This window comes from Meles meles, chromosome 3 (assembly GCF_922984935.1).
Source record: "Meles meles chromosome 3, mMelMel3.1 paternal haplotype, whole genome shotgun sequence".
Taxonomy (NCBI): Eukaryota; Metazoa; Chordata; class Mammalia; order Carnivora; family Mustelidae; genus Meles; species Meles meles.
This window is the reverse complement of record NC_060068.1, coordinates 176,449,808-176,472,610: the sequence shown is the minus strand read 5'-3', so window position 1 is coordinate 176,472,610 and position 22,803 is coordinate 176,449,808. Positions and strand designations below refer to the sequence as shown.

At 49.0% G+C, this 22,803-nt stretch overlaps 1 pseudogene; it reads left to right on the top strand.

The window, feature by feature from the left end:
* LOC123939315 overlaps nt 1-22,803 on the top strand; it is a 167,063-nt pseudogene that overhangs the window by 103,708 nt on the left and 40,552 nt on the right.

The window sequence follows — 22,803 nt, the reverse complement described above, 5'->3', positions numbered from 1 at the left end:
AGGCAAAAATTTCAGCATAGGCAGTTTCGGTGGGAACTGAACTATTCATTTACTGGAGTGTTTGCTTACGACTACTGTAGCCAGGCAAGCACAAAAGGACCCAGCACGCGCGGAGAATGGGCTGGTGTCCTCTCTCCTTCGAGGCCGAGAGGGGCTTGCCTGACCCAGAATGAGTGTGGGTTATAAAATCTTGGCAAGGCCAAGGGCAGAGGAAACACCGCTTGGTGAGGGAAGCCGTAAACCAGACAGAAAGACGTCCTCTACATGGGGAGATGGAGAGGAGAGGGAGTTGAGGGAAACTGGAAGGGGAGATGAACCATGAGAGACTATGGACTCTGAAAAACAACCAAAGGGTTATGAAGGGGCGGCGGGGGGTGGGAGGTTGAGGAACCAGGTGGTGGGTAATAGGGAGGGCACGTACTGCATGGAGCACTGGGTGTGATGCCAAAACAATGAACACTGTTATGCTGTAAATAAACAAATAAAAAAAAAGAAAGAAAGACGTCCTCTGCCCGCTCTGCCAGGATGTTTGCAGGCCTGGGGTTTAAATCATTGTGTGAACCGGTTTCCACATCTGTAACTAGGTGACGGAGCAGCCGCACGCTCCGAACTGCTGGGAGGAGCTGCAGGAAGCGCCGGGGAGGCACACGGTGTCCCTCAGCCCGAGATGGGCACCCCCAGCGCTGCCCAGCGGGAATAAGTAAGGGCCTCAGGGGCCAGCCGGTCACCTAGCTCCCTGAATGGCCAGCGCAGGGCTTTCTCACGACCGGTATCTCCAAGCACGAGACCAGGGGTGAGCCCACCCGTGCCAACTGTGCCCTGGGGAGCAGGGCAAGTGCTTCTTTGCAAGGGACTGTCCATCCGACTCCAGAAACCCTCCGTGAGGGACAGAGGAGGAGCCGGGTAAGGGCTTCCAGCTGCCTCTGTCTTCAATAGGACCAGAGAGCTAACGCTACATGACCCTGCTCTCTCCAGAGCATTCCAGGCAGGTCCTTCCAGAACATTCTCCAAACTTCCCTGGGAGACAAAGCTGTCTCTGGTATATTCAGGGCCCAGCTGTGAACCCCCTGCTGCCCCAGTCTCCTCCATGGCATCCGTATGGCTCTGTCTTGCCAGGGAAGCCGTCCCCCCAACCCCTGACTCCGGGACTGCACCATCCACCTCCTTCCACAGGGACTCACTGGCCTGAGTCCTTGTGACGGACATGGGTCATGTGAACCCGCTAAGTACCATCCCCCGTTTCTAGCAGACGCCGGGTCTCCTGCTGGAGAAGCGCCTCTCCCATGGCCGCCTCCCTTGTGCCGCAGTGCTGAGACAGTAAACCCAGGAGCTGGAGGGTCCCTGGTGCACCCCCACTGGAGCTCGGGGGAGGCTGACAGCAGGGGGCCAAATTTTTGGCAACCACGTGGGAAGTCAGAGGCTCACCCCCACTCTTTTGCCATCCCCATCCCGTCTGCAAAAGTAGTCGTTGCCCCGGACTCCCCCCGAGGAACAGCCAGGGTCCCCGAGTCACCAGGTGAGACTTGCCCAGCCGCCAGGAATGTCTTCCCCGGACTCGCACAGAATGCAAGTACCACTAGGTCCAGCCACTGAAACGTGGCTTTTTACTTGCTACACGAGCTAAAACTGCCCTACAAAGGTGGGCAACAAAGACGCCAAAAAGACCGCGCACAGAAGAGTGGATCGTTCTAAGAAAGAGAACTGGTCCGATACCGCGCTCTGTTTTGCTCTGAACGTTCCACGGTGACCATCTTCCAGGTCTGGTGGGATCTGCACCTAGTTCCCCTGCCCCCACTCTGAAATCTCTGCCTGGTTCTACTTGAAGTCACAAATCCACAACCGCCCTGTAGTCCCCGCCGGCCCGTGGTCTCAGGGTTCACCTGGCCCTGGGGCTCCCGGTAGCGGAGGGCACCATCCTCCTAGCCCCATCCCGACCCTCCCCTGGGCTGCAGGAGCTGCTTAGACTTATGGGATCTCCAATAGGCTGGGAGGATGGGAGACCTGGAGGAAGTGTTGGGGGGACCACCACGGGGAGGAGAGGGAGCAGAGAAGGCCCCCCAGCCACTGCGTGGCCTGATTTGGTGCAGGGAACATCAGCGCTATGGGTTTTCTTCTGCCCGGTTTCCTCTCTCCTATAAGACACAGCCAAGCTCGGGCCCCTCCGTCTCTGAACACTCAGAAGTGCCCACATTCACCAGGAACTATGAGGCTGGAGTTGCCGTTCAGCTGAGCTAAGCTTCCAGCCCAGTTCCTGCACGGACCGCACAGCCTGGCTTCGCTCTGACCACCTGCCTGTGTGACGGCCATTCCCGTCCCTCCTGCACTCTCTTGCCAGCCGGCCCTGTGTCCCCGGCCCTGCCTCTGGGTCCACGGGACCCGATGTCCTAAACACCGGCCAGAGACACAGCACCGCAAAGTTGTTCGGTTTGCCCAATCATTTATTTTTTTAATTATGCATATTGATTCTATATCCTACAACTTTAGGGAATTTGTTTATCTGTTCCAACAGGTTTTTGGTGGAATCATAGGGTTTTCTATCTCATGTCATCTGCAAATAGTGACAGTTTTATTGCTTCTTCCTTTACCATTTGGAGGTAAAGGAAGAAGCAATAAAAAAAATTAAGAAAGAAATTAAAATTTCTTTGTCTTGCCGGACTGCTCTCCATGTCTTCTCCTGTGAGCATTTATTGAGCACCTGCTGTGCGCCAAGGGGAGTGCAGGCACCCCAGCCCCAAGGACGGTGAGAGACCCACGTCCCTGTTCCCAAGAACCACAGTCACGAAGGCCCCTGGGGATGTAGTTACAGTGTGAGCCCCATCGAGGCCTCAAACAAGCAAGGAAAGGGCTGGGACAGGGTGACTACAGCTTGGGGGAAAGACTCCCCCAAGACTCCCCCACATACACAGCCAGTCCCCACGTCCTGTTCAAGGTGCCCAGGCTGGTCAGCCCTCTGCTGACCTGTGGGGTGGACTCAGTCAAGCAATACACCTCCTCAGTGTGACACGACGACGTCCTCGGCCAGGGCCTGTGGATGAGGTCTCCATGTCCCCAGGCTGGAGACACTGCGAAGAAGGGCCTGTCCACTTCCTGGGCTGCCCCTAGGAAGTCCCCCCAAGACCTGCTCGGTTTTCCCAGCACCCTGTGGGTACACAATGTCTTCCTACATAGGACAATGTCCTGCACCGGTGTTTACGTCTAACTGCCGCACTGGGATACTTGCATGAAATTAAATAATAATAAATTCCTAGAAAAGTGAAAGGGAAAGAAAGACATGCAAAACACACACCTAAATTTTTTATGATTAGCCTCATTAGACATAACATTACTCTACCAAATCGCCGCAGACATTTCCAAACACTCTTGGTTCTGAGCTTATCTATCTCACTGCAGAAAGCGTAACAAATAGCTCTGGAGCCCTCGGGTAGGTGCGATCCCAGACCTAGGGTAGACGGGTCCATGGTCCCCTCGCCCACATGTCCTCTGCGGCCGCGCTCATGGACCACAGAGCAGAGTGGCTGAGACGAGCATTTCCTCTCTGGCCTTTACAGAAAGTGTTGCCTATCCCAGCCTCAGGGGACACTGTCTGCTCATCCCAGCACATCCGGTCTCCTCAATGCCATGGCTACTCCCCTCTCTAGGGACGATGAAAACGTTACATCAGCAGGAACAACGAGATCACGTGCATGAGTGTACCCTCTCCCGGGGCTGCCGGAACTAATGACCACGCACTGGTGGCTTACAGCGACAGGAATTTCTTCTCCCCTGGATCTGGAGGCCAGAAGGCTGAAATCAAAGTGTTGGCAGGGCCATGCTCCCTCCTCTGGGGAGGATCCTTCCTGTCCCCCTAACCCCAGCTTCCTGGGGCTCCCTGAGATCCCTGGCTTCTGGCCACATCACTCCAAACTCTGCCTCATCTTCTCACCTCCGTCTTCTCTGTGTGTCTATTTTTTCCTCTTCTGTCTCTTATAGGGGCGCTGAATTTAGGACTCGTTGGTATCACCCAAGATGATCTGATCTCAAGATCTTCAACTTGCTAACATCTGCGAGGACCCTTTTTCCAAATAAGGTCATATTCACACATTCCTGGGATTATAATATGGACATATCTTTTGGGGGCCCCCATTCAGCCCACTACACGGAGTGTTTGCTCCAAGCCAGGCACTGTTCCAGCCTCATAACATATTGATGAAGAAGGGACTATTGCTGTCTCCAAAGTTAAATGAGGAAAAATGAAGGTACCTCCAAGGGCTGGTCAGCAGAGACAGTGGGCAGTTGTAGTCCAAGGCATTACTAGACCACATGGCATTTTCCTGCAAATTATTCAAAAGGACCCCTTCTTCAAGACTTTCATCCAAAAAAAAAAAAAAAATCATAATATACCAATCTTTGTTAGAACCAGACATTTACTGCCACCTGCTGGAAAACTTTAGTAAAATACACAAATCTGCAATGTCTGTGATGTGAGTGGTGCCCCCTGCAAATCAGGACCATTGTGCGATGCACAACCTGCACAACTGTACAGAGCAGCTCTGTGTTGATGATGAGGCCAGAGGGGCAACAGAGGCTAGGCCAATCCGAAAAGCAGGATCCAAGGGTAAGAGGGGACCTCTGGAGAGACTGAATGGTGCTGGTATCCACCTCTGGCATTTTAACTGCTGGTGGAGAGGAGAGAAGTGGGAGCACAAGCAAACACACCGTTTCCATAGACGCTGTGGTCTGATCGACTGCGCGCCGGGAGCATGTGCAGCAGACCTGCCCCCTGCATGCTGCTCTCTAGCTGCCCGCTGGAGCAGGGCCCACCTTCAGAGTGCACGCAGGAACCGAGTCTCAGAAACAAGGACAAGAGAGTCATAAAGAAAGCAGCAACTTCAAGGCTGTCTGTCCGAACTTGAACCGACAGTGCAGGTCTATGAGTTGACTCTTATCCATCTGTGTTCCCACCACAGTGCAGCCTCTAGTCCACACCACCCGGGGCAGCTGGGGTGGAGGCAGGTGCCCTTTACCCTGGCACGGAGGAGGCCCACCAACTCCTCTGCCGGCTCCATGACAAGTCAGGCTGTCCTAAGCGCCGGCTACCCCCGTCTCCTCCTAGGGCCCTCCAGACTGTTGCCCCATAACACCATGGAGTTTTTCAAAGTCCCTGCCCACCTCCAATCAGAGTGGTGACATAGTACTCTTCTGGGTCAGTCTCTTTTCTCTATGTTACTTTTTTTTCCTGTTAAGTAGGTTTTGGGGGACACTTTCGGGTTCACAGCAAAACTGAGCACCAAGTATGGAGGTTCCCATAAACCCCACACACACATGGCTTCCCCTACCATCAACAGCCCTTTTTAAAATGTGTCTCTTACCAGCACTTTTTCACGAAGGAGAAGTAAAACCAACAGCAAGATACATTTCACAAATGGGGGCAGAAAATCACAAGTGGAGCCGAGCACTTACAATAATTCACAACACACGCACGCACACGCACCACGGTTGGGACACACGTGAGCTATTTTTACAGACTTTTAGGTGCTTGGACAATTCAAGATTTGTCAAGGTTCTCGGTTCTCTGACAGAGACAACCTACTGGGTTGTCTCTGGGGTAACTCAACGAGATCTGCAAAACTTGAGGTTGAAGTGATGGTAAACAGAGGGAGAACCCTGGATAGTTCTACTTTCCTGCATCCCTGTAAGCCCCGCAGGATGGGGGATGGGCCCTCCGCACCAGCGGGCCGCTCTTCTCACCCCAGCCCTGGGTATAACGGACATGGGGGGGATCCCGTCCTAGGAGTGCGGTTATGAGTGTCTGTCACATCGTCGGAAGACATGCTACTCTAGCCGCCTCCTCGAAGACTCGTACATTTAATATGACCGGAAGCAAATGACCATTCAAGTTTTACTGCATCCTCTAGGTAAGTTTCATATCTGCGGTAATCACCGACGAAGCACAAGAGAGGGCCCTGGAAGACAGTGGTCCTGGACAGCATCACCGACGACACAGCATCACGAGGGACAGCAAGCTGGCCTGCAGTCCGTGGACCGGGCAACAGCAGACGCAGGATGGGCTGTGCTGTTTCAATACACGTCGGTTCTGGAGAGCCATGCTATTTCGAGTAACAGGGCAGGAGACCGGGAATTTTCAGGGACCGGCACCTTTCGCAATAAAGACGATCAGGGAGAGATGGTGCCTGGATGGAAGAACCATTAGGTACACTGACTGGGAAATAAATATGTGTGTGAGTATCTCTTTTCTACCGTTATTCTAAGTCTTCATTGACAAATCAGTACAGCTCAATGGGCCCATACATTTTATAACACATTTTTCAATCACATGGGTAATATTGACAAGGGCCACAAAGGAATATTTGCCTGGGATCCCACACAACCTGGGGAAACCCTGGTAAGTACCGCAGCAGATTCCGTGGGAGTGCGGAAAATAAATGAACGGGCTTTCTCGTGCTCTGTTAGTGGGGGTACAAACTGGCACAGCCACTGTGGGGTTCCTCAAGAAGGTGAAAATGGAATTACCATATGATCCCATAATTCCACTTCCGGACATTAACCCAAAGAATACGAAAACACTCATTCAAAAGGATACATGTGCCCCTATGTTTATTCCAATGTTATGTACAATAACCAAACTATGGAAGTAACCTAAGTGTCCACAGACTGATGATGGATAAAGAAGATGTGGTGTGGAGACACCTGGGTGGCCCACTCAGTTAAGCCTCTGCCTTCTGCTCAGGTCATGATCCCAGGGTCCCGGGATCGAGCCCCATGTTGGGCTCCTTGATCAGTGGGGAGTCTGCTTCTCCCTCTCCCTCTCCTCACTTGTATTATTGGTCTCTTTCTCTCTCTCAAATAAAATAATCTTTAAAAAAAGATGTGGTGGCAAAAAAAAAGATGTGGTGTTTATATATACATATATATATATATACACACACACACACACACAATGGAATATTATTCAGTCATAAAAAAGAATGAAATCTTGCCATTTGCAGTGACATGGATGGAGCTAGAGAGTATTCAGCTTAGTGAAATAAGTCAATCACAGAAAGACAAATACCGTATGATTTCACTCATGTGTGGCATTTAACAAGACAAATGAACCAAGGGGAAAAGAGAGAGTCTTAACTACAGAGAACACATTCATGGTTACCAGAAGGGAGGTGGGGGGGGATGGGTGAAACAGGTGATGGAGATTAACAGCACACTTACCCGGATGAGCACTGAGGAATGTGCAGAATTACTGAATCACTGTATTGTACACCTGAAACTAAGGTAACACTGTGTGTTCACTACACTGGAATTAAAATCAAAAATTCACTTAAAAAAAATTTTTAAAAGAAACTAATGGCCTCAAACATGAGCGCTAGGAGAAGCCGAGAATGTACATCAGAAGGAAAAGGCAGAAAGACATAACAGGAGTGAGAGTCCTTTCCAGACAATGAAGGATTGATGGACGCTTTGCATTTGAGAGCAGTGATGTTGTCCTCACATCTTATGTTTTGGATGGGAAAGAAGAAAATCGGCTCTATTGGTTGTCAGAAAATAAGTACATTGAGATTTAGAAAGTATACACATGACGGGGACATTTTCTTTTCTAATAATATACCACCAACCTAGCCAACATAACCAATAGAGACATTAATATAGGTTTAAACAAGTGTATCTCCTAGGCAGATCCTTAAATTCCTTTAATTTTCATTAGGATATAAAATCGCTCATTCTAATGGGTTAGTAAATGCATAGTCCTTCAGAAGCCCATTGACAAAAACACAGCATAGGCAGAGGGAAATATACTGTTATTTCTGCTCTGGCTGTATTTCCATTCCCTAATAACAATAATGAACTTGAAGCATTGTATTTGCATACAGATAGGTCTGGATTCCTGTTTCGCTGCAGCTGTACAGTTAAGCATGTCACTGATGCGCACTTCCCAGCCTCAAAACACAATTTAATGACCACTTTATGGAGAGTCGAATTACAGCAATGTGTTTAAGCATTAGGGCTGTGGCTTTTCCAAAAACTGTTGGCAACAGGGCAGAGTTCTATGGCACATAAAAGCTGAACACAAAGTTCGGAGCTGTTACAGCTCATTGATTGTAGCTGTTCTTTCGATTTCTTAATGTCCCAGCCACGGTATACTGCCACGCATTCCATTTCCGTGACACTGCTCCTTCCTTCCTTCCTACCCTCCTTCCTTCCCCACTCCTTGCTCACACACACACACACACGGCTGCAGGGACCATGCACAACCCCACACATCAGTGCAAAGACAGGAATGCACAGGCCCTACCCTCCAGCAGCACAGAGCCTACCTTAGGCTGATGGGAAGACAAACAAGCACAGTACGGTCCCCATGAGCACACACGGAATGCAACGTCGCCCATGGAAACCATACCTCTGTGAACATGAGTTCAACGGACAGACACTGGGAGGGGGCGCAAGAAATGCATCCCCAATTGGTGTAAAAGTACGGAAGTGCATTTGAAAACAAAACAAACACAAAGACACAACTTTCTCAGGAAACAGGTGGTTGAACTGTGAGGCAGGGCAAGAAGCCGAAAAGCAAAGGCCAGAAGATGAACGTTCTTTAATGTGAAGCCAAGAGGCCATCCTACAAGCAACTGAAGGCCACCAAAGACGTCGTATTGGTTTTGTTGACTGGTTGGTTGTTGCTCTTGTTTCTTTGCCGGAACAAAGAAAAGAGGCAAAAAAAAAAAAAAAAGAAGAAAAGAAAAAGGCAAGAAAATCAGCTAAAAGTCCATCACGGTACTGAGCCACACACCCCAAGTTCTGAAGGAAGGCACTGACAGACCGTGGCTGGCTTTGAGTGACATTTACGGAGAGGACTCACCGAGGGCTTGGCATCCAAGTGTGAGGAAGATGAGAGAAACAAATGCCCACAAGGTTTTGACCTTGAACCAAGAGACAAAAGACCGTGCCACTTTTTAAAATTCCAGAATGTCAAAGAAAAACAGAACTGGGGTGGGGAGAGAGGAGTCAGAGTAATTTTTACTTTAAAAAACATGATTCTAAACATCCACTGGAGAGCATCCAAAGTCAAATTGAGGCAGACGAGGTTGCAGGTGTGGAATCGGCCTGGGTCCCAGGGAAGGGGTGAGGAGAACACAACCCTGGAGTAATGGCCTTGCCAGAGAACGCCAAAGCTGAGACCTCAAAAAGGGAGACCAGGGTAGAGATCTTAAGGAAGGCCAAGAGGTAAAGCCAATGAGAGTCACGTGTTATTGACAAAGGACTAAAGCCAGGAGAACACACCATGGCCACAGGCCTTCCCCAAAGACCCCACACCAGGTCACAAGTGAAGAGAGGAGATGCCAGGGCCTGTCGCTGGGAGAGGAAGGACCTGAGGTTCACTTATCAAACAGGGTGTGAGTAGAATGAGCTCAACTGAGGATGGGCACCCAAAGGGCCAGCGGAAGCAGCAGACTGAAATTCCAGAGAAGTCTGAGGCACAGGGATGCCTTTGGTAACTTGCACAGTACTTGAAGAAAAGGCATGCTGGACACAATAGGGTATGGCCAAGGGAAGGCCAGCTTGGCCAGTAGGAAAGCCTCCACCCACCCTGGTGAATTCCCGGTGTCTGGGCTGGCCTCGGGCCGGGCAGCCCAGAGGCTTGTCTGTGCCTAGTGTCAGAGGATGTGGAGCTGCGAAGCTGACCCTTGCTAACAAGGCAACAATATATGTTGGCTAACTGAATATAAATAATAAATAAATAATAATAATAAAGGAACTCAAAAGGGGGAACATGGGTTGATAAATCAATAAAGTCATTTAGTCACGTTAAAAAAAAACAACTAGATCCAGACTTACCAATTTGCGATGAGAAATACAGATGTCATGTGGCCTGAAGCTCTTGATTAGTGACAGCTTAGCAGGACCTTGTTGCCTGGTGACAGGGAGGCAGCCCCCATGAGCTCCGTGGTCTCCTGATGCAGTGAAAACAGGCTGGGGGTCCACCAGACCCCCACCTGGCATGCTGGACAAGGCCCAATGAGCCTTTCCTATCTCCTCCTATCTCCTTTCTCTCTGTTCCCCTCCTGCCAAGGTCTCTCTCCACATCACACTCCCTAAATCCTGCCCGATGTCCCCATCTTCGAGAATCTTCTGTGTTCCCTCGTGCCAACACAGTGGAGCCCAGCGCTTTAATGAGGCTACCTGGGGTGGCTACACCCCGACCCTTCCAGACTCCCGACTTCCCACACCATCACACACATCTGATCCACGAGGGAAGGTGGTCGATGCGTCTTTGTCTCCCACCTGATCTGTAAGCCCTGAGCCCTCACTTCTGGGTGCTAGTGATGGCAGTTCACACCAGCTGAGCTCCTTCTCTGCTCCATGCACTGAGCGAAGGTGTGAGTACCTGTCTGTCCATCTAATCCACATCTGGTGTGTCTAGTCCTCGGCTCTAGAGAGTTGGTTCGACCATCAGATTCGTTTATATATGGGGAACAGAGACTCGGGAGATAAAGAAATATGCCCGAGGCCAAACAGTTATCAAGCAATGGAATAAGCCTGGGAACCCAGCCCTGAGCTTGGAGTCTACACTCTCAGAGTTGCCACCTGCTCAAGGCACTGACATGGCCTGCACTGCAGATGTTTGTTTAATCAATTCATAAATAGTTTACATTTGTAGTGTGAAAAAATGGGGATTATAATCATGAAGCAAGGCCTTAAAATACCTTATTGCTTTTTTAAAAGATTTATTTATTTATGTGAGAAAAAGAGAGCATGAGCAGGGAGAGGCATGGAGGGAGAGAATCTCAAGCAGACTCTGCACCAAACGCAGAGCCCGTCACAGGGCTCCATCTCTCCACCCTGAGATCATGACCTGAGCCGAAATCTAGAATCAGACACTTAACCAACTGCGCCACCCAGGCACCCCCTGAAATACTCTGTTATTTTAAAGATCATTTTCCTTCATTGTAAAAGGAGATCTTCAAGACTGCATCCCTAATTGTAAAGCCCTCATGTAATTTCCTCCGCCCACCATCTCTCTGGAGGTATAAGATTGCATTTTTTTTCAAACATCCTGTCATTCAGACTGCTTCTCCCCCAAATTCCCAAATTAGTCTGAATTGATGAGGCTTTACTGTAAAAAGCAATCTTCAGCTGACATGCAGCATCGTGTAGAAGCTAAACGTCTCGACTCCAGAGTGTGCTTTCCTGAGTGCAAACGTTGGCTCCATCACAGTACTACTGGGTAACTTTAGGCAAGTTAATTAACTCTCTGACCCACATTTCTACATCTATCAAATGGGAGTGATTGTCCTCGCCCATCCTCCGTCCAGGGGTGCTGTACACACATAATCCAGGTTATCAGATGGCATAGAGTGAACTCTCAAAAAACACAGCCATTACTGTTCTGCACCATACCCTACGGACACTGCCAGGGTATTTCATCTGTATTTCAAAATGAGATGTGCGCTGTCTTTTTTTCCATTCTATTTAAGGAATTCTTGGGGAAATTGCTAAAAAGTAAAATCAATTATAAAATAAGATATAAACATGTGCTAGCTTGGACAAATGGCCAGTTCTTTTGTTTCCACCTTCACTGCTCCCTGGAAAGAAGGGAGCCATGGCGCATCTGTGCCCTCAGCAGCAGGAGCATTCCCTCACTGCTAAAAGAGAGGAAAGCTCAGGACTCTAAATTCTGAATGTCTCAGACAGTCCCACCGTTTCCAAACATTGCACCAACATCACGAAACACTTTAAAATCAATAAAAATGAACTTGGCAGCAGAAGGCAATTATTCATACATTATCTGAAAACAATAAAGTAAAATATACCATCCACTCAATTTTTAGGATTATACGTACTACAGGTGAGTATTTATTTTTAGCTGCCTTTCCCCGCTCTTTTTCTTTTTTGCTCCAATTGTTAGTTTCAGAGGGTCAGAGAGAGTTCAGTTGTATAGAGAAAGTACTAACTGCTGAATGGGTCTGTCAGGCTCCTGTATTTAAGGAGAAGGAATTGCATATTACAAGAAAATGATTGTTCAGCTACCTTTTCATTAACAATTTGTCTAAAAGGAGACAGACTTAACTGCTTCCATTGAAGTTGGGAAGCAACAAATTGAATGTGTTCCATAAGGATTATGTCATACTTCAAACATATGGTGAGCTACAAACACCGAGATAGTGTGCTCAGAAATGGTGGTGGGTTCACTGTTGTTTGGTGGCAGTTTAATTGAATAGCTATAAATACTACTAAAAAAAAAAAAAGGAACTTGTCATTATCTGCACAATCTCAAGTGAAATACTGTAATGATTTTCTTTTATATATATTTTTGGTCCCTGGCACGTTAAAGAAAAATTTCTTTTGGGGACCGATACTGAAGGTTATTAAGGAAACATCAGCTACTAAATGCATCCCAGGTCGGTTTCCTATAATGGCTTTCCGTGTTTGAGCACACAGAGGAGACATCCAAGGGGAGAAGAGAAAACTTCAGCATGAGCCCACGGCTAATGCAAAAGGGATTTCCCTGGGCGCACACCAGGATGATGGTCCTGGGACACACGGGTCAAGCAGGCTTGCTTCTATATCTGCCCAACAACAAAAAGTCCTGTCACTTTCCATCCTTACCCACAATGCCCTACCATTTTGGGTTTTTTTAAAGATTTTTTTTTAAAGTAATCTCCACACTCAACATGGGGCTCAAACCCACACCCCCAAGATCAAGAGCCACGAGCTCCAATGACTGATCCAGCCAGGTGACCCAACAGTGCACTTTCAGCCTTCTTAACTCACCAAATGATGACATTCCTTTAGACATCTGCAGAAAGCTCTGTGTGGGTACTGTGTCGTCCTAACTTATACAGCCAACAAATCCAAAACAGGGAAATCCCCACAATCCCAACCATGGTTTCAAGGGGTCCAGATTTATTCCTGTCCACCAGGAAATCCACTCTAGCTCAGTCATGGAAATATTACTTGTGAACACTCATTATATATATAAAATGTTCACGTGCTCGATGCCAAAACAGCTATTCCAGTCTCCTGCTTAATAGAGATCACTAATTATGGCAAAGGGAAAAAATATATATACTAAAAAAAGAAAAGTCCACGCAGAACAAAGGAAAATCATGGAGGCAAACTGGGTAAATAAAGCTGGCTCCAAGGACCAGGTGTGGGAAAAGCAGAGCATTGCTAAGAGAAAGAAGGGAGAGATTGCTTTCTAACAATTTTCTAAAAACAGTATATTGATGAAGAAGACTACAGATGGCCAACAGGCACATGAAAAGACGTTCAACATGATTAATCAACAGGGAAACACAAATCAAAACCACAATGAGAAACTGCCTCACAGGAGTCAGAATAGCCAGTATCAGAAAGACAAGAAATAGTAAGTGTTGGCAAGGATGTAGAGGAAAGGGAGCCCTTGTGCACTGTTGGTGTGAATGCAAATTTGGTGCAGCCACTGTAGGAAACAACACAGAGGGTCCTCAAAACATTAAAAAAAAAAAAAAAAAAACAGAAATATCATACGATCCAGTAATTCCACTTCTGGGTATTTACTCCCCAAAAAACCCAAAAACACTAAATCAAAAAGATATGTATCCATACGTTTACTGCAGCATTCTTTACAATAGCAAAGATATGAAAGCAACCCAAGTGTCCACTGATAGACAAATGGATAAAGAAGTGACGATCTATATATACCGTGGACTGTTACTCAGCCATAAAAAAGAATGAGATCTTGCCATTTGCAACAAATGGATGGACCTAGAGGGTATTACACCAAGTGAAGTAAGTAACAAAGATAAATAACATGATTTCATTTGTATGTGGAATCTAAAAGACAAAACAAACAAAAAAGCATAAACAGACCCATAAGTGCAGAGTGACGGTTGCTAGAGGGCAGGAGAGTAAAGAATGGAAAAAGCGGGTGAAGAAGAGCGGAAGATACAGGTTTCCAATTGCGGGACGAGTAAGTCGTGGGAATAAAAGGTACGGCACAGGGAATATAGTCAACGGTATTATCACTGTGTTGTATGGTGACAGAAGATAGCTACGCTACCTTTGAACACAGCAGTTCGTACAGACTCGTCAAATCACTGTGCAGTACACTCAAAACTAAGGCATCGTATGTCACCTATATTTCAACAAAAAATAAAATAAAATAAAATTTAAGAAAAAGATAGTATGTTGACATAACTGCTAAGACCATAAAGACACGAGAGCTGCTGTCGTCAACCCGTTCTGATAAATACTGTATGTACCACTTTCTATCTGGAGATAGAGTTCGTGCAAAATATAACCTAAAACAACACTCACCAGGATAACTTCTCTCAAAAAAAAAAAAAAAAAGAGAGAAAGAAAGTAACAAGTGTTGGCAAGGATAAGGAGAAACCGCAACCCTCCTGCACTGCTGGTAAAAATGTATAATCACGCAGCCACTGAGGAAAACAGTATGGAGGTTCCTAAAAAATTAAATACGGAACTTCTGGCTCAGGTCATGGGACTGAGCCCCATATCGGGCTCCACAGTCAGCACGGAGTCTGCTTGTCCCTCTCCTTTTGCTCCTCCCCCTACTCTCTCTCTCAAATAAATACATAAAAGCTTTTTTAAAAAATAAAAACAAAATGGTTAAGATGGCTAAAATGGGTGTGCATGTGTGTGTATAACATAACACAAACCATTTTTAAAATACTCAACACAATGTCCTAATGGTGAAAAGGGGGGAGAAGATAAATTTGTGACAAATGTCCACACACTCTGAGACAGCTATGTTCACAGACACAACCCTAGGGGATGTAATGCTGGAGTCAGTGCTTGATGCTCCCAGCATCTTCAAGGACACAATAGCCACAGCAGCAGGTGGACAGGGGCGGTAACTCCCAGCAAAGCTGCAAGCAAAATGATGTACCTGGCGGCTGCCTTCCTGGAAAATTTAGGGCACATCACACCGGGACATATGGAAAATAGAGTATTTTCACCACGTGAAAGTCCTATGGGACATCTGAAACTGACAGGACACAGCAGTCTTCACTGGACAGTACTGGACCACACATGGCAGGATGCTAAGTGCTCCTCTATTTTTTTTAATTTAATTTAATTTATTTATTTGAGAGAGAGCACACCAGCTGGGGGTGGGGAGCAGAGACAGAAGCAGACTCTCCACTGAGCAGGGAGCCCAACTCAGGCCTCTACCCCAGGACCCTGAGATCATGACCTGAGCTGAAGGCAAACACTCAACCCACTGAGCCACCCAGGCACCCCGGAGGCTAAGTGCTCCTACACTTCAGTCACTCAATGCTGGCAGAGCCCCCCAGTCACTCGCAACCAAAAACGCCCCCTCCGAGCTCCAGCATGTAGAACCCCCAGGGGATACCACCTCTAGCAGAAGCAGTGAGTACTGACAACTCACCCAAGAGACCCAGAGAGAAAAATCAAAGGGCAGGGCCTCTTATTTGGGGTTCCGTCCCGCCCCCCCAGCCACACAGCTCAGGCCTCACCGCCAGGCCCTTGCCCAGGGGAGACTTTCAGATGTCTCAGGACGCAAGCAAAAGGTCCCTCTTGACAGTGTGGAGATTCCTCAAGAAATTAAAAATAGAGCTTCCCTATGACCCTGCAATTGCACTACTGGGTATTTACCCCAAAGATACAGATGTAGTGAAAAGAAGGGCCATCTGTACCCCAATGTTTATTGCAGCAATGGCCACGGTCGCCAAACTGTGGAAAGAACCAAGATGCCCTTCAGCGGATGAATGGATAAGGAAGATGTGGTCCATATACACTATGGAGTATTATGTCTCCATCTGAAAAGATGAAAACCCAACTTTTGTAGCAACATGGACGGGACTGGAAGAGATGATGCTGAGTGAATAAGTCAAGCAGAGAGAGTCAAGTATCATATGGTTTCACTTATTTGTGGAGCATAACAAAGAACATGGAGGACATGGGGAGATGGAGAAGAGAAGGGAGTTGAGGGAAATTGGAAGGGGAGGCGAACCATGAGAGACTATGGACTCTGAAAAACAATCTGAGGGTTTTGAAGGGGCGGGGGGTGGGAGGTTGGGGGAACCAGGTGGTGGGCATTAAGGAGGGCACCTATTGCATGGAGCACTGGGTGTGGTGCAAAAACAATGAATACTGTTACACTGGAAAGAAATAAAAAAAAAAGTGAAAAAAAAAAGGTCCCTCTTGGCAAAGCTATCTGGGGACAAAATTTAGATTTTCTGATTTCAAGTCTTTGACACTGGGTTTAGGCCCTCCCCCATGTGGGTCCCCGTCAGGGGATTTTATTGACTTAGACTCGTGAAAACAAACGGCTTCAGCCTCAAAGGAGTGAAGCACTAATGGTGAAAACACGTGTGCTGTCCCACCAGCAGGGAATCATCTTTGGTCTTCCTGATGCTCCCCAAATAGTCCGGAGCCTGGGGCCACCCACCCAGCCAGCAAGCGGGGAGCTCCTGGAGGGACCGTTCGTGTCCCTGCATATCCACGTGGTGATGGGCCTCGCCCTTCCTGCTGGGCCGAACAGCCACAGCCCCGACGGCACCCCCCGCCTCTCCAGGCTCCGCAGGCCACAGCGTGAACCAGGGCTTGTTGGAGACAGAGGCAAAGGACCTCACAAGGAATTACTTCAAGGAGAAAATGGGGCTCCAACGCCAATCCGACACTTGTTAACATCTGGGCCACATGCCCTACATACAATAAGGGGGCGACAGGCTCCCTTCCAGGGTCAAGACCACGTCAGAAGGATCTCTAGAGGCTTTCCTGCCGGCCAGATCCCCCTGCGCTCACGCACAGAACGAGGTACACGCCGGCGTCCTCGCTCGACCCCGAAGATGAGACCCCCATCCCTCCGCCCAAGCAGTTCCAAGTCAGGATGCAGGACCAGAGCAACCATGGCATCTTCGAGAAACTGGGGGTCCCACAGGGACAGGATTGGTGGGAGGCAGTAAAAAATTCCTCCCAACTAAAATGCCTGAGGTCTGGAAATGACTGGGGCAAACAGGTTTCATATGCCTGAGTGGCCAAGAACATCAGAAACCGTAAGCAGGTTCTGTGTCTAGACAGAGCCCTGTCTAGGAACCGCTTGTGATATCCAATTTTCTACTTAGCAAAGCAGGTATGCAGAATTCAATTTGGGGGTGATCTCTTTTCTATTCAGTTTCCACAATAGCAGTCAAATGAAGGCAGGGATGGAGGAATTCATCTTCCTGCGAATTCAGTCCCTAGGGGTCCGCGGGCTCACGGTGGGTCCAGAGCTAACTCGATGGGCGGCTGAAGGGACAAAAGCAGGAAATGAGCCACAAATTGCCCTGCAGGCGCCTGGGTGCTAGCGCCGCTGGCTTGTGCCACCTCCTGTAATTCCAGACCCAAAACTACTGCGAGAGGAAAGGCCTCCCCAGCTCTCTCCCGAGCAGGAAATCTTTTCTAACACATTTCCTTGAGCTAAAACATTCTGCCATTCCATCACATTTGATCATTTCTGAAATCTGGAATGTTCTGCGGTCAAATTGTCCGTTTGAACTGGTATTTCACTCTCCTCGTCGCACATGCACACGCAAGTACTATTAGTAAATCGATCATGTGTTTTGCAATCAGTAACCTCTCAGGATTTGGAAATTCAGCTATTACCATGATCTAAAATGTATTCCGTAGAACAACTAGAAACAGAAGCTAAACTGGGAAGCTAAGCGTGGCTTCCCACTCACACCTACGTTATCGAACGTCTTTGGGTCATACCTGGGCCACACAGCGGTTTAGCTTTTGGAATCCCCAGGGAGCTGAGCCTTCCCAGGGGACCTATGTCACACCTAAGGCTCCACACGGGAGAGAGCCCAGCCAAGCTCTCCCCAGGCAGGGGTGGCCAGGCTCTCGGTGGGTTTGGGGAACACTTGCAGAGCAAGGCTGGAGTCACGCCCCCGGAGCTCAGCCCATGTTCAATCTTCCGTCTTCAGAAAGGTGGGGCCCTGGCCACAATGACGTCTGCCTCCGATGGGGCTGGGGGTCGGGGTCCTGCCTTAGATGTGCGAGGCCGAGCGTGTGTCCATGCTGCAGGAGGCCCGGCAGCAGCCAAGCTCCGCCAGCATCCGGGGACAAAGCATTGCTTGGAAGCAAGTGCTTGACCATGTCGGTCTTGGGGAGGAAGTATCAGAGATGACCTGGTCCCGAGACAGAGCCAACGGGTGGCGAGTCCCTCGCCATGTGGTGGGTCTGCTTCTACCTCGCACCCTCTCCGGGCTCGCCCTTCATGGCTCGAAACTCAGGCCCCTCACCTTAGGTCCCAAAGGGGCTCACCGAGAAAGAACGGGTAATGGTAAACAGGAGACGTTCTTTTCCGATGTCTTGATCCCAGAACTAGTTAGAAGTTGCTTTGTGGTGTTGTTTTTTCCCCCAACCGATCCGGGGTTTTCAGGAGAAGCCGCTAACTGTGGAACAAGGTTCTGAGAGCTTTAGGAAGTGCTAGGAGCATCGCCAGCTGTGGCCAACAAACCTGAGGAGTCCGGGGGTGTCTTGAGAGCCGAGGTCTGGGGCGTCTGTTGAAGGAACTGTTAATGGTCTGAGCAGTAACACGGGGAGCAAGAAGTCTCCCTTCTCCACAGGAGCCGGTGCAAGCCAGGCTTCGGTCCAAACACCCACAGAAGCCCGCTCTCAGGTGCGAAATAAGAAGGGGAGCAGTGCAGGAAACATAGTTTTACTGCAAAGAAGCCGAAAGAAAATGCAAGGCTAACATTGGAGAGCCTGGAAAATGCACTGCTCCCCTGACACTGTTTTCTTTTTCTTTTCTTTTTTTTTTTTTTTTTTTTGGAAGTAAAAAATTAAAAGACAAAAACCTACACGAAGTTTTCAAACTTTCTTTTGGAAAAGCAATTGATGGCCCTGTGTATCAAGACATGTATTTTATAAAGTACAAAACCACCACAGGCAAGCACGTCTATGGCAAGAGGAAGAAGTAGGATTCTGGAATCATAAAAAGACATTAGTTTGGGTAGAAGCCAACTGGAGATTGAGTGATCTGAGGTCCTAGAAATAGAAGAACCATAAGAAAGTACTTGGGGACAAAAGCCACCCACCAATTAGGAACCCCTGACTGGGTTGTCATTTGAGTAAGAAACGAAGGTCTACATGGTGAGCCCTGAAATGTAGAGGTTTAGTTATTTAGCAACGAGTATGACCCTGGTGAACACCAGCTCGGTGCCTACCAGGGCGTGATCTTAACAGTGCTTCCTAAGTTCTCTGGGCCTCCAAGTCCATATCTGTAAGATGAAATCGCACCGCGCCTTCATGGGTGTGCTGCAGTCATCAGACAGAGAAGGGAGTAGGGTATGAACGTGGAATGCTGTAAGTCCTCAATAAAGGTTTGGATTTACTTGTTTTTTCCCAAGGAACAGAGACTAAGTATGGCCAGGAGATGCAATGAGGCAAATAAAACTTTAGAGCATCACTAGAGGGTCGCCGGGGTGGCTTAGTCGGTTGAGCGTCTGCCTTCGGCTCAGGTCGTGATCCCAGTGCCCTGGGATCGAGTCCCGCCTTGGGCTCCTTGCTCAGTGGGGAGCCTGCTTCTCCCTCCACCCCTCCCCTGCCCCCGGACTCATGTGTGTACACACGCTCTCTCTCTAGCAAATAAATAAATAAATCTAAAAAAAAAAAAAAGACCATCACTAGTAGCAAAAAAGAGCTTACTGGAGGAGCGCCTGAGTGGCTCAGTTGGTGAAGCGTCCAACTGTTGATTTCATCTCAGGTGATGATCTCAGGGTTGTGAGATCGAGCCCCATGTCACGCTCCACACTGGGTATGAAGCCTGCTTAAGATTTTCTCTCAAAAAGAAAGAAGGAAGGAAGGAAGGAAGGAAGGAAAGAAAGAAAGAAAGAAAGAAAGAAAGAAAGAAAGAAAGAAAGAAAGAAAGAAAGAAAGAAAACGAAAGAGCTTACTGGAAATAGATACGAGGAGGGAAATAAAACATTTTAAATATGGTTTTCTTCCATGTAACAAGAGGCACATGCTTCCATCTAAAAGTTCTCTCCCTTTGAGCAGTTCTTAGTGTAGGGCGATTTGCAATGGTGAAGTGCAGGACGTCAGGCCAGAAACTACTGCCTAAGCCCTACCCCTCCTCTGCCTTCGGTTCACATGCTGTTCTTCCTCGTCAAACAGCATGTCCTAAGAGGGCAGCCAAGAACTTTCTGGAAGAAACGCCTGTGAGCAGAAGTGATGCATGTCACTTGCAGGTCTGGTTCCTGAAACCCTGCATGTGTCCCCCCACATTCTTTCCCTTTCCTGCTGGCAGAAGTGTCAAGGATTAGGGCGACCCTGAAAGCCATGCGTTGAGAACTGCAGCGCCATGGTCCGCGGAAGTCCCCGCGTGACCACAGGGAACAGAGCCACCACCAACCCGCACTGTTCCAAAGTCAGTAATACATTAAAGTCCTGTAGTTTGCCATCTCTGTTACAGCAGCTACGTCCCCCGAAGCAATACAGACCTGGCCATCTTTGTATCCCCAGGGCCTACAACAGAGCGTGGCTCTGTTACTCGTTGAATAATCGAAATGCAACATCTCTACCTGTAAAGCAGGGCTTCCCAGAGCTGCTCGGAAAAACAAAGTGAAATTTTACTCCCCAGGATGAGGAAAAAAAGTCATAAAGCAAGGAAAACACCAGAGTCAGCAAGTCCCGGGCCGTGCCATCTGGCGCGCACGCATAACCTGGAAAATCTCAACCCATGAAATTAGTCATCTGCCATTCCCTCTTCTGGCATTACCTCCCTCTCTATTCGAGGTACAAAATGCCAAAAGTCTTTCCAAAGCTCCCCTCCACCACTCAGCTCCGTGGTCGAGACAGACCCCTCTGCCCTCCCCGCCCCACCCCCACACTGGTTCACTGGCCCAAGTTCAACAGGTGATTCCATCCCCCGAGCCATGGAGATTGATCTGGGCCTGGTCGGGGGAGCTAGGCCAGACCACGACGTCAGGGAATTAAGACGGACTAGAATGGAAAGCATAAGGTCAGGCCACCTCAGTGTACCTACCGAGACGGCATGCCGCAGGTACTCATGAGCTATGGTCGCACGGGCACGAACAAGACCCACTGTGACCTTCCTGCGGCCTCCAAAATTCCTTAGTTGGTGCGGCCTTTGTGGAGTGAGCCATCCCCCAGGTCGCGGGGCTTGGAGCCCGAACTCAGCACTCGCGGGCCACGTCAGCGGACAAGGCCCTAAGCACTGCGATAGAGAGGCTACCACACAGTTAGCTGCGCGTCCCGTGTCCCATGTCCTACGAGTCACTGAGCCTACGGTAGGCCTGGCCACGGCTTACCACAACCCAGCCCTTTGTGAAGATGGAGACGGACGCTCTTGACCCCGCCACGTCCCGTTGCTCCCAGTGACACAAACAAGTGCTACCAGGACACGGCAGGGCATTGCAAAAATATAATAATAACCCAGAACTAAATGAGCACGTGCTATTACAGTGTAAACCCCTGCTCTGAGCGGGTAAATGACCCAATTCCAGCAGTGATACTTGGACTCCTAAGCCCGCTGGAGGGTGTGAACTTCACCCACGAAGAAGTCGCAGTTCTGTGGCCTCACCTGCAGGGCAGCTCATCAGGTTCTCCCAGCCAGACTCATCTCAGTGGAACCCATGTTCAGAAATGTGTTCTTGAGGCCACCAGCCCGGGGAACTGCAACACGTCCACCCCGACATCATCTGTCCCCTGAGGAACCAGCTGGTGGGAATCACTAGGGATCCCAGTGACAGTAAGTCTCCTGCGAGAACTCTACTACACGGTCCTTGCCCTCTCTCTGCCATCCAGGATGTCGTAGGTTAAATAGTGAAAAAAATTCTTGTGTACCCCAAAACTCAGAAGGTGACCTTATTTGGGGAAAAAAGGCTCTTTGTAGAAGTCATTAGCTAAGGATCCCAAGATGAAATCATCCCAGGTTTGGGGGCAATCCCTATCCTACATTCAATGGCTGATGTCCTCATAAGAAGAGGAGAGGATACAAGGACATACAGGCCTCCATCCCCCTTAGCTAGCTGCCAAGAGCCCCCCAGATCTCACCTCTGGGACATCTTCAAGATTAATCTCACAGGCTTCCAGTGAGGGCTGGAGGATGACAGGCTGGGTGTCCCAGTGCTGGCTCCCCGACTTGGCAACCCACCTGCCCCCGCATCCCCAATACATCAACAGAGGACCCTCGTAGGGCCAGACACAGAACCACCAAATGCCCTGGGCTCCCGGAGGTCATCCCAGTATATGAGGCTCTTGCCTTGATGTCCCTCCTTCCTCATCTCCCAGTCAAGCTTGCAGTCGTCCTTTGCCATCCTGTTAACTACACCAAAAGCTCGTCCTGACCCACACCACCCACCCCGGGTTTGCGCTCTGGCAAGAGTAAGGACGGGGCCCTATTTGAGACTGCCCTCACGGTTTATCAGGAAGCCAGCCACCGAGCAGCGCCGAGGGCATGGGTGAGAGAGGGACACAAAGGGAGTCAGGAGGCCCCCCACGGCCTCCCAACTTCTCATGAAGGGACCTAAATGCCAACAACTCCCACACAGAGTGAGCTTCTACCAGGCCCCGAGAGCTCAGAGCACTGGGATCACTTGATTCACACCTCGAGGCTGGCAGATGGGGCACTTCGACCTCCAGGGTTGAAGGAAGGAGTAGTTGTACGACCAACATTCGTGCTCCCACCGCAGGCCCAAATGAGCCCCGTGACTTCACAGATGTGATGGCTAACATTGAGGAGAAGCCCACGCACACCTGTGCGCATGGAGGGCGTCATCACAGCGATCATTATTCCCTACTTTTCCACCGAGGCACAGGGCAGCTGAGCAACCGGCCTTT